This window comes from Elephantulus edwardii, unplaced genomic scaffold (assembly GCF_000299155.1).
Source record: "Elephantulus edwardii isolate Elephantulus edwardi_28Jun2011 unplaced genomic scaffold, EleEdw1.0 scaffold00002, whole genome shotgun sequence".
Classification (NCBI taxonomy): Eukaryota; Metazoa; Chordata; class Mammalia; order Macroscelidea; family Macroscelididae; genus Elephantulus; species Elephantulus edwardii.
In genome coordinates, this window is record NW_006399752.1 from 18470738 (window position 1) to 18480851 (window position 10114).

The following is a 10114-nucleotide window of genomic DNA, read 5'->3' on the forward strand; positions in this document are numbered from 1 at the left end:
CACAGGACAGAACACAGTTTAGGGCTGTTGTACATAGGATTGCTGTGAGTCGCTCGACTATGCTTAACAACAAACCTTGAGAAACCGTTTGTTAGAGTAGGATTAGTACTTCTAGCTTATAGAAAAGGTGTTTTCCTAGAATGCCGGTTTGAAGATAGCCTTTCTTATGAAATCTCTTTTAGTGTTACAATTCACAGAAACCATTTCCACAGCCAGACTTGCGATTAAATGACAATCTTTGTGTGAAGACCACATTGATGATCAATCTAAGAATTGCACTGTGTCTATTGTAATTGCTAGTATTGGTTTAGGTAGCTCTGGTGGCCTAGTGCTAAGAAGCTGCACTGTCAGCCCAAAGTTATGCAGCTTGAAACACCAACTGATTCACAGGAGAAAGATTAGTAATCTCCTCCTGTGTAATTTACTGCATATTAAAACCCACTGTAGGATGAGCTATGAGTTAGTTCAGATTTGATGATGCATAATAACAATAATACAGTTTTGTTTAATCTGCAGTACAATAAATTCTGGGTGATAATTTTTCCAATTTCCTTTAATGGTTACATAAAAATAACACTCATTAATTTACTCCTGTAACAATTATTGGGGGGGAGATAAAATATTTCTTTCTTTCTGAATATCATGACATAACCAAGAGTGCATAGGTGTGCAAATGCATGTATGCATGCTATTAGTCCATTATGAAATATGTATATGTCTTATTTCTCTTGATTTCCTGTCCTCTTAATCTATGGTTTTCCTACATTATAAGATATTTTAGGGTAAGGTCTGAAAGGCAGTTAATCACACAGAAAGCGATTGGAGCAGCTGGTGGATTTAAACCATGTGACTTTGGCATTACAGTGCAGTTTCTTACCTCTAGAACACCAGATCTCCATATACAGCTATATATTTCCTTACATGATGGATCTTAAACATAGTAGGTGGTAAATATATACCCATTGAGCAAATGTACTGAATTTATTAGCATTGTTTTATCCAGTTGGCCTTTCAAAATACACACATTCCTTTGGTGCAAGCCCATGTTTGAAGTGAATTACCAGTGTTGTGATTTGAGAGAAAAAAGTGAAGGGATGCAGATTATTTTAATATTATTTCTTTAAAGGAGAAGCACAGATGGCCAGTGACAAAAAGCTGTGCTGCAATATCGTAGGCATGTGGTTCCAATCCACCAGCTCTTCTCTGGGAGAAGGATAGGCAATCTTCTGCCAAGCAATTGGTGTCTCTGAAAACTCACCAGAGGGTCAGCTGTGGGTTGATTCTGATTTGATGGTACATAACAACAACAAGAAGAAGAAAGGAGAATTATGAGACACACATATATTTGTAACTTTCCAACACCCAGATTGCAATATATATAAACAAGTTCACATTCTCTTTTTCTGGATTTTTCCAAGAAGTAAGGCTTTGTTTCCATTTTATCTTCCTTTCAAACTTAACTCTGATTCTCCACTTTCTCTGCCTATCTTTCTGTGATCCCGTTAAATATAATTGCACCTTTCATACAAGAGGGTTCTTCAGAAAGTTTGGAACAAATACTATTTTCCTCTGGATGTGTAGAACCATTGAAAAATATCTTTTTAACTGATTATTAATTTACATGGTACCTTTTCTATGATTGCAATAGAAAAATTAGCATGGAAGTAAACTATTACATTCCACAGCACATGGTACAATGTAATGGGAAAATAGATTAGTCTCTGATGATTAACTGAGTCACGAAAGAAAGAGAAGTTTATTCAACAAAGAACTGAGTGAATCATTAGGAGCCAAACATATCTATTTTTTATTTTTTTAATTAATTTCAATGACCATTTACAGAAGTTTTGGATTTCCATTCATTCATTTCTCCCTGCCCACCTCTCCCCACCCCCAGTTCGCTCCTCTCCTTGAAAAGCAAAAGAAAAACTTCTTCATTGGTATACAATTGCCCCACATACCCCCATCCCCACCCTGAGCCTGAATATACTCTACTCTGCCACCCTCATTCCAAACTCTTATTATAATCATAATTCCCTAAAATATATTACTTTTAATATATATCTATTTTTAAAGTCATTGAACTCTGTAATATCTGCTATTTGAGTCAAACGATACTACACAGATACCTCATTTGGTCCAAGCTCTTGATAATTAGTGAGACTTAAACCTTCCTGGCACACCTCAGCATGTTTAATCACAAGCTTCCAGTATTTATAACACTTATTTTCATTCAGCATCCACCTCTTTGGTTTCATTAGCATGCATTACTCTCCAGGAGACTTGCGTCAAGTTTATGAAAGCATTGCCAAATGACTCAGGATCAAAACATCTAATACATCCAATTCACTGTGGCTAATACATAGTTATTCCACATAGTTGGGACTTGAAAGTACCTTTTGTTTAACATGTAATAGCATGGATGTCCTGAACTTTTTAAAATATGCTAGCTTGTGAAAAGTGTTAAGTGGAGGGAAAATCCTTAGCACAGTGTATGACATAAAAATATAGAATCAACAAGTAATTCACTGCATTTACTCATATGAATGAAAATAAGGATCTAAAACTTTACTCTGAAATATTTATGTCTATCTATACCCTATACATATAGAGTTTGTATATCTAATATTCCTCTTAAAATCATACACATGCACATGCATAATTGTTGTTTAAGATATGCTCATGCATGTAGAAGCACTTGCTTCAGAGAATCAAGGATCTGAAGTTCTTGCTGCAGATGATCAAGGACTGGAGCCAAGAAAACAAAAATCCTCACCACTGGACCAATAATCAACAACATCAAGAAAAGAGAAAAGACTAAAATTGTCAATGATTTCATCTTTTTTGTATCCACAGTCAAAAGCCTTGGTACCAACAGTCAGAAGATAAGGAGATGTATAGCTTTGAGGAAATCAGCTGTCAGGGACGTCTCTAAAGTCCTAATGAGCAATGATGCCAGTTTAAAGACTAAGATGCACCTGACTTAATTTACAATTGTGCATCTGAAAGCTGGACAGTGAGTGAGGATGACAAGAGAAATATCAATACATTTGAGTTGTCATGTTGGAGAAGAGTGCTAAATATTCAGGGACTTCCAAAAGAATAAACAGAGATGTCTAGGAGAAAGTGCAACCAGGAAGTTCCTTAGAGGCAAAGGGTAATGCTTTGTCTCAAATATTTTGGACATGTTAGGAAAGGTTATTCTTTGGAAAAGGACATCATGATCAGCAAAAGAGAGGAAAACCATCAATGAGATGGATTGATACAGTGTCTGCAGCAATGGACTCAAATGTGTTAAGAATGATAAGATGGCACAGAAAAAGAGTTTCAGATCTATTGTTCATATGGTCTCTATGAGTTGTACTCAACTTGATGACACTTTACAACAATAATATGCATATAGAAAACATTGACGCTCTCAGAAAACATTTACTGTGCATACTTATACTTATTTGTTGATTATCTTTCTTCTACTAAATTAATTTTGCATTTTCCTTATGAGTTAAGCTATTTGTGTAGATTATTTCTGTTGTGCATTGCTGTGTTTTGATTAATTTCTCTGTCCCATCAGTATTACACCAGCTTGATTACCTATCATAGGGATATAATAAGTCCTGCAACCAAGTAGAATTATTCTTCTATGGCGTGGGCTTACAAAAAGCCATGTTGTTAAAGGCTAAATGGAGTAGGAAAACCTAGACACATCACTTTTAATGAAATTCAATGCAGTACTCAAGAGCCTGGCTAGGATGATATCAGATAATGCCAAGTAGGGATTTGCAATGTGTATGCTCACTGGCTAGAAATAAGGCTCTCTCTCCATCTTCCTCTCCCACCACTGTCTCTGAAGATCATACAGGCAGCCTGACCTACACCAAAACCTAGCTAAATAGGAAGATGTCCAGTGTTAGAGACTTATAGGTCACAACATTCATCTTAAAGTGATACTGGAGGTAATGAACATTCCTAAGAAAATAAAAAGAAAACCTTTGATGTTATAAAAATGTCCTAAAGCAGATTGTGAATTTAAATATAAAACAATAAAACAAAAGTTAAAAAAATCAGCAGAGAAATTTCATAATTGTAGTTGTTGTTGTGCTGTTCTTGTTATATACTCTCGAGTTGCTTGCAACTCATAGTGACCTAGTACAACACAGTACCACAGCCCTAAACCCTGCTCTGTCCTGTGCCAATAGCACTGTCTCCGACACATCCACCTTGATTATCCCAGTCACTGAATCAATCCACCTCATAGAGGGTCTTCCCCTTCTGCACTGTCCCTCCACCCTCCCAAGCACCGATACCTCCTTGCAATATATCCAAAGTACGTAGGACAAAGCCTCACAATCCTTGCCTCCAAGGAGCAGCCTGGTTTAACCCTCTCCCGGATGAATGTGTTCATTTTCTTAGCAGTCCATGGCATATTCAATACTCTTCTCCAGCACCACAGCTCAAAGACATCAATTTTCCTTCTCCCCTTGGTCATTGACCAACTCCCTGAGGCATAACAAGTGATTGCAACAACCATGGCATGTGTCAGGTACACCTTAGTCTCCAAAGTGACACCACTGCTCTTCAGTACCCTGAAAAGGTCCTTAACAGCCGACTTTCCTATCACAATGTGTCTTTCAATTTCTTGGCTGCTGGTTTCAAGAGTGTTGACTATGGAGCCAAGCAAACTAAAGGTGTGAAAAATCTCAATCTCTTCACCATCCATCCTGATGCTACCAATTGGCCCACTGGTGAGAATCTGTTTTCTTGATATTGAGCCGCAATCCATACTGAAGACTGTAGTACCTGACCTTTCATAGCAAGCACTTCAGGTCCTCCTCAGTTTTAGCAATCAGGGTTGTGTCATCTGCATAACACAGATTGTTGATGGATCTTCCAGCAATCCTGATGCCACACTTCTCCTCATAGAACCTAGCCTCCTGGAAAATATGTTCTGCATATAGGTTGAAAAGGTATGGAGAAAAGACACGTCATTTGTGTACACCCTTCCCAAATTTGAACCATGCAGTGTTTCCTTGCTCTGTTCTGATGACTGCCTCCTGGTCGAAGTATAGATTTTTACCTTAACACAATCAAGTGTTCTGGGATTCTCATTCTTTTCAGAGTCAGCCACAGTTTATTATGATCAATATAGTCAAAGGCCATTGCATAATAATGAAGCACAGACATTCCTCTGGTATTCCCTGTTTTCAGGTAAGATCCAGCTAACATTAGCTACAGTTAGACAAAAATATTTTAGATGTTATACCCTTACCATAAAGAATAAAAAGGTACTTTGTTCTTTGCCTAGGCCTCTTCAGAGGAAGAATATCTTGTGGCTAGAATCCAGAAGTAACTCCACAGGTGAAAAAAGGAAAATTTCCTCATGTGCTATTTACACCCTCAGAAATCCAATGGAGGGTCAGCTCTGAGTCAGTTCTAACTCAGTGAGTGAATGATGAAAAAAAAAGGAAAAAAGGTAAGTTAAATATTAGGAGAAAATATTTGCAAATTGTATAACAAACATAGAGCCAGTATCTAGCATATGCTAAAAAACCTTTAAAAATAAATGTAAAATAGTCTATCAGAACATGGGACGAAAAAAATATGAAGAAAATTTCACTAACAGAGGTGTACAGATAGCCAACACACATGTAAAAAAAAGTGAATATTATTAACCATTAAGTTAATGATAAAAATATTTATTACAACAACTAAGATAAAAGCTATGGACAGCACAAAATAGTGGTGAAGATGTTGAGAAACTAATTTGCTCACACATTGCTGAAGAGATAATAAAATGGTACAGTCACTCAAAATGCATTTATATTAAAGTTCTATTAGGAAGATCAGTATGTTTGCTGTTATTATGTACTATCGAGTTGCTTGCAACTCATAGCAACCCTATGTACAAGAGCCCTAAACCCTGCTCTATCCTGTGCCAACCTCATTGCCTCCAACACAGCTACTCCCACTACCCCAATCACTGAATCTATTCATCTCATCAAGGGTCTTTCTCTCCTGTGCTGTCACTCCACTCTCCCAAACATGATGTCCCTCTCTAAGGACTGGTCCCTCCTTGCAACATGCCCAAAGTATGTCAGACGAAGCTTCAGAATCCTTGACTCCAAGAAGCAGCCCAGCTTCACACTCTCCAGGACAAACCTGTTTGTTCTCCTAGCAGTCCATGCTATATTCAACACTTTTCTCCAGAATCACAGCTCAAAGGCATCAATTCTCTTTCTAACATCCCTAGTCACTGTCCAACTCTGCGATGGATAGCATGCAATTGCAAAGACTATAGCCCAGATCAGGCACACTAAGAAAAAGAATTAAATAGGATGAGTTTAAAAATTACTCCAAAATTAATTAATTGTTTGTTTAAAGATAAGTTTGGTTTATCTCTCTGTTTGTAGTATCTATTATTGCATTAAAAACCTCCAACACTACAAAGCAAAGTGGCTTTACTTTTGTTTTTGCAAACAGTGCACCTTGGTTAACAAAGAATATCAGATTTCTACTTTTATTTTATTGACTAGGCAGAGGAGCTCTATCGTGTGGAACAATTATGGATAAGGTTTCAAAGAAAGGGAATTCCAGAACACTTAACTGTGCTCACGCAGAACCTGTACGTAGACCATGAGGCAGTAGTTTAAACAGAGCAAAATGATATTGCATGTTTGAAAATCAGGGCTAGTCTATGTCAAGTTTTTATTATTTCACTAAATTTGTCAAGGTTATTTGCTGATTATATAAACTGGATTATATGAAGACATTATACCATTGTTATTGGAGAAAAACTTAGTAACAACCTCCAGGATTTCACAATTGACTTATGCTGTTTTATGAAAGTGAAGAAACTAGAAGCCCTTACTATCGGAAGTCAAAGGCAATAGCCTTCCTTATGGATTATACTTCAGCATAGTGAAAACAAAAATCCTCACATCTAGACCTATAAGCAGTATCTTGATAAATGACAGGAAGCTCTGACGGCACAGTCTGTAGGAACTCGCTCCATTAACCCAAAGGCAATACATTTCTGACAGTTGAAATCCAGGAGTGACTCTTCAGGACAAAGATGGGGAATCTCTTACTATACAATTTATAACTTCCAAAAACCTGCTGGAGGATCAGCTATTTGACCATCTGTTGTAACAACAATATGTTTTGACACTGAAATTATGAAGGATTTAGTTTTATGTTGATTAACAATCAGCATACTATAAAAGCAACAACTTAAAAAAATCTAGAGGTAGATAAAATAAATTAATGCGATCTTCTAAAAATCAAATCTCTATGATAGTAAAAAAACTTCTCCAACAGGGAAAAGGAGAAGCCCATAGATTACAGAAAATATCTAGCAACTATTTATCTGATAAGGGATTCATGTTTAAAGTGTTTAGATTAAACCAGCACCTCAAGTAGAAAAAGGCAAACCACTCTACCACAAAAGGGTACAAGATATGAATTAGATACCTTACCAAAGAAGAAATTCTGATGGTCAATAATCATATGAAGAAAAATTAAAAATTCCTAGCTAACAGGAATTTTTAATATTTCTTCATATGTTTATGAGATATCATCTCACCTGATCAACAATGAAATATTTCAATAGGGAAGCAAACAACAAATGCTGAAGAAGATGTGGAGACATTGGAACTCTCATTCAATGCTGGTGGGAATCTAAAATAGTATAACCACGATGGAAGGCAGTCAGACACATTCTCAAAGAGTTGGAAATAGAAATATCATTTTAACCAATTATTCTGCTACTAAGAATATATCCCAAAGAAACCAGAGCTGTGACACGAACAAATTTATGCACATTCATATTTATTACAACATTATTCACAATAGCAAAAGAATGAAAGCAGCTCAAGTGACCATCAACAACGAAAGAACAGAAAAACTATGGTACATAATATCACACAGGGTTGAAAACCAATGAATTTATAAAACACTACACAAAATGGATGAGTCTTCAAGACATTATGCTGAGTGAAATATCTTAGTCACAATAGAACAGATAATGTGTAAGATCATTGTTATGAAAATAGGATGGACACAGGCAAGAGGAGAGTAGGAAGAGAATAGATGGCTAACTAAACATTTCTTTGGATTAGGAGCAGGGAAAGACTACAGGAAAAGGATGGATGCTTATACTTTGTATGCATCACAATTAAACAAGACATGAATTACAAAGGAAATTGTGAGTGGGGGATGGGGGGAAATGTCTATCAATGAATGAAAGAGAATTCATCCTTCCTGTAAACTTTCAATACAATTATAATTAAAAAAGGGAATAACATATGCCAGTAGGCAAAACTGTGGCAAATATGTCTTTAAGGTGTAAAAAAGAAGTCACTTCGAAGACTAACACCTGCCTTATCCTAACTATCTTGTTTCCAGTTGTCTCACACGCATGAAAAAGCTGGATGAGAAATTGTTGTTGTTGTTGTTGATTTCCGTCAGGTTGAGCATTACTTGTAGTGACCCTATGAACAAAAGGCCTGAAGCCTTTCTATAGCTATTGACATTTATCAAAATCCATAGAGTTTCCAGAGGCATGGTGTTTAGGAAGTGGAGAATGAGTGTCTTTGAATTATGATGTTGGCAAAGAATATTAATTATTCTGTGAATTTCCAGAAGGATCAATAAACCTATCTCAAAAGAAGTAAGGCATGAAAACTTGGAAATAAGAATGACAAGATGTCATCTCTTATACTTTGGACATGAAGGATTGGTTCCTAGAGAAGGACATCATTGTTGGTTAAGAACTATGGGAGGACAAAAGACCTTCCAATAATGGGCTCAAATGTAGTATGTTTGTAAGAATGGCATAGAGCTGAGCTGTGTTTCATTCTGTTGCACATGGGGACATTATGACCAGAACAGACTGGACAACACGAAACAACATAAGATTGGTAGAATAATTGCTATTTCAATTGTTAATTACTATTGAAATTCAGACTAACAATGATCCATTAATTTCAGAGTAGAACTTTTTTTTGTCTATAATCTTAAGAGAAGCACATATCAAGACTCATTCTCAATGCATTAATTATTCTAGTGGAATTGTTTTGAGATAGATGGGGCAGCAGGTTTAGATTTAGGGTACAGCTGGGAATGTCTAACATAGATTTTAAATACATACACAGAGCTTCAAGGGTGCACATACATTTGATAACGTGTTTACAGATTATAGATCCTTTTCCATTCATTCTAGGAATAAAATAATAATATCCATAAATTGATAGATAAACATGTTTGTCCATAACTGAATTTCAACTTTTAAAGTTGTTAATGCTGGGAATTAAGTCTTCTCTTGATTTCTTGAAGTCTTATTTTTGCAGAATTATGTGTGAAAGCTTAATATTGAACTTTCTTTAAAGAAAACTATTAGATACAGCTATGGTGTTTTCCTAAAGTATCTTCGAAAAATATATTCAGTACATCAATCCATTCCACTAATGTCCATGAAAATTCGTATCCAATTGGTGGAAGTTTTTGTTTAACTCAGAATATGTTTATGTATATGTATTCATATGCATATACTATAGTTAACAACCATGTAAAATTCGACATATTGAACTCTCTACCTAGAACACTTGATTGTTCTAATGTAAAACCTACACTTGGACCAAGAGGCAGTTGTCAGAACAGAGCAGGGAAACACTGTATGGTTCAAAATTGGGAAAGGTGTATGCCAGGAATGTGTCCTGTCTCCATACCTTTTCAACCTGTATTCAGAACAGATTATCTGCGACTCTGGGCTCTATGAGAAGAAGTGTGACATCAGGATTGGTAGAAAATCTATCAACAATCTGCGTTATGCAGATGACACAACCCTGCTTGCTAAAACTGAGGAGGACCTGAAACGCTTGCTGCAGAGGGTCAAGGACTCCAGTTTCAGTATGAATTGAGGCTCCATGTCAAGAAGACAAAGATTCTTACCACTGGACCAACTGGCAGCATCAGGATGGATGATGAAGAGATTGAGAATGTTAACTTTAGTCTGCTTGGCTCCATGGTCAACACTCTTGGCACCAGTAGCCAGGAAACAAACAAACAAACAAACAATGTATTGCAATGGGAAAGTCTGCTGTTAGGGACCTCTCCAAAG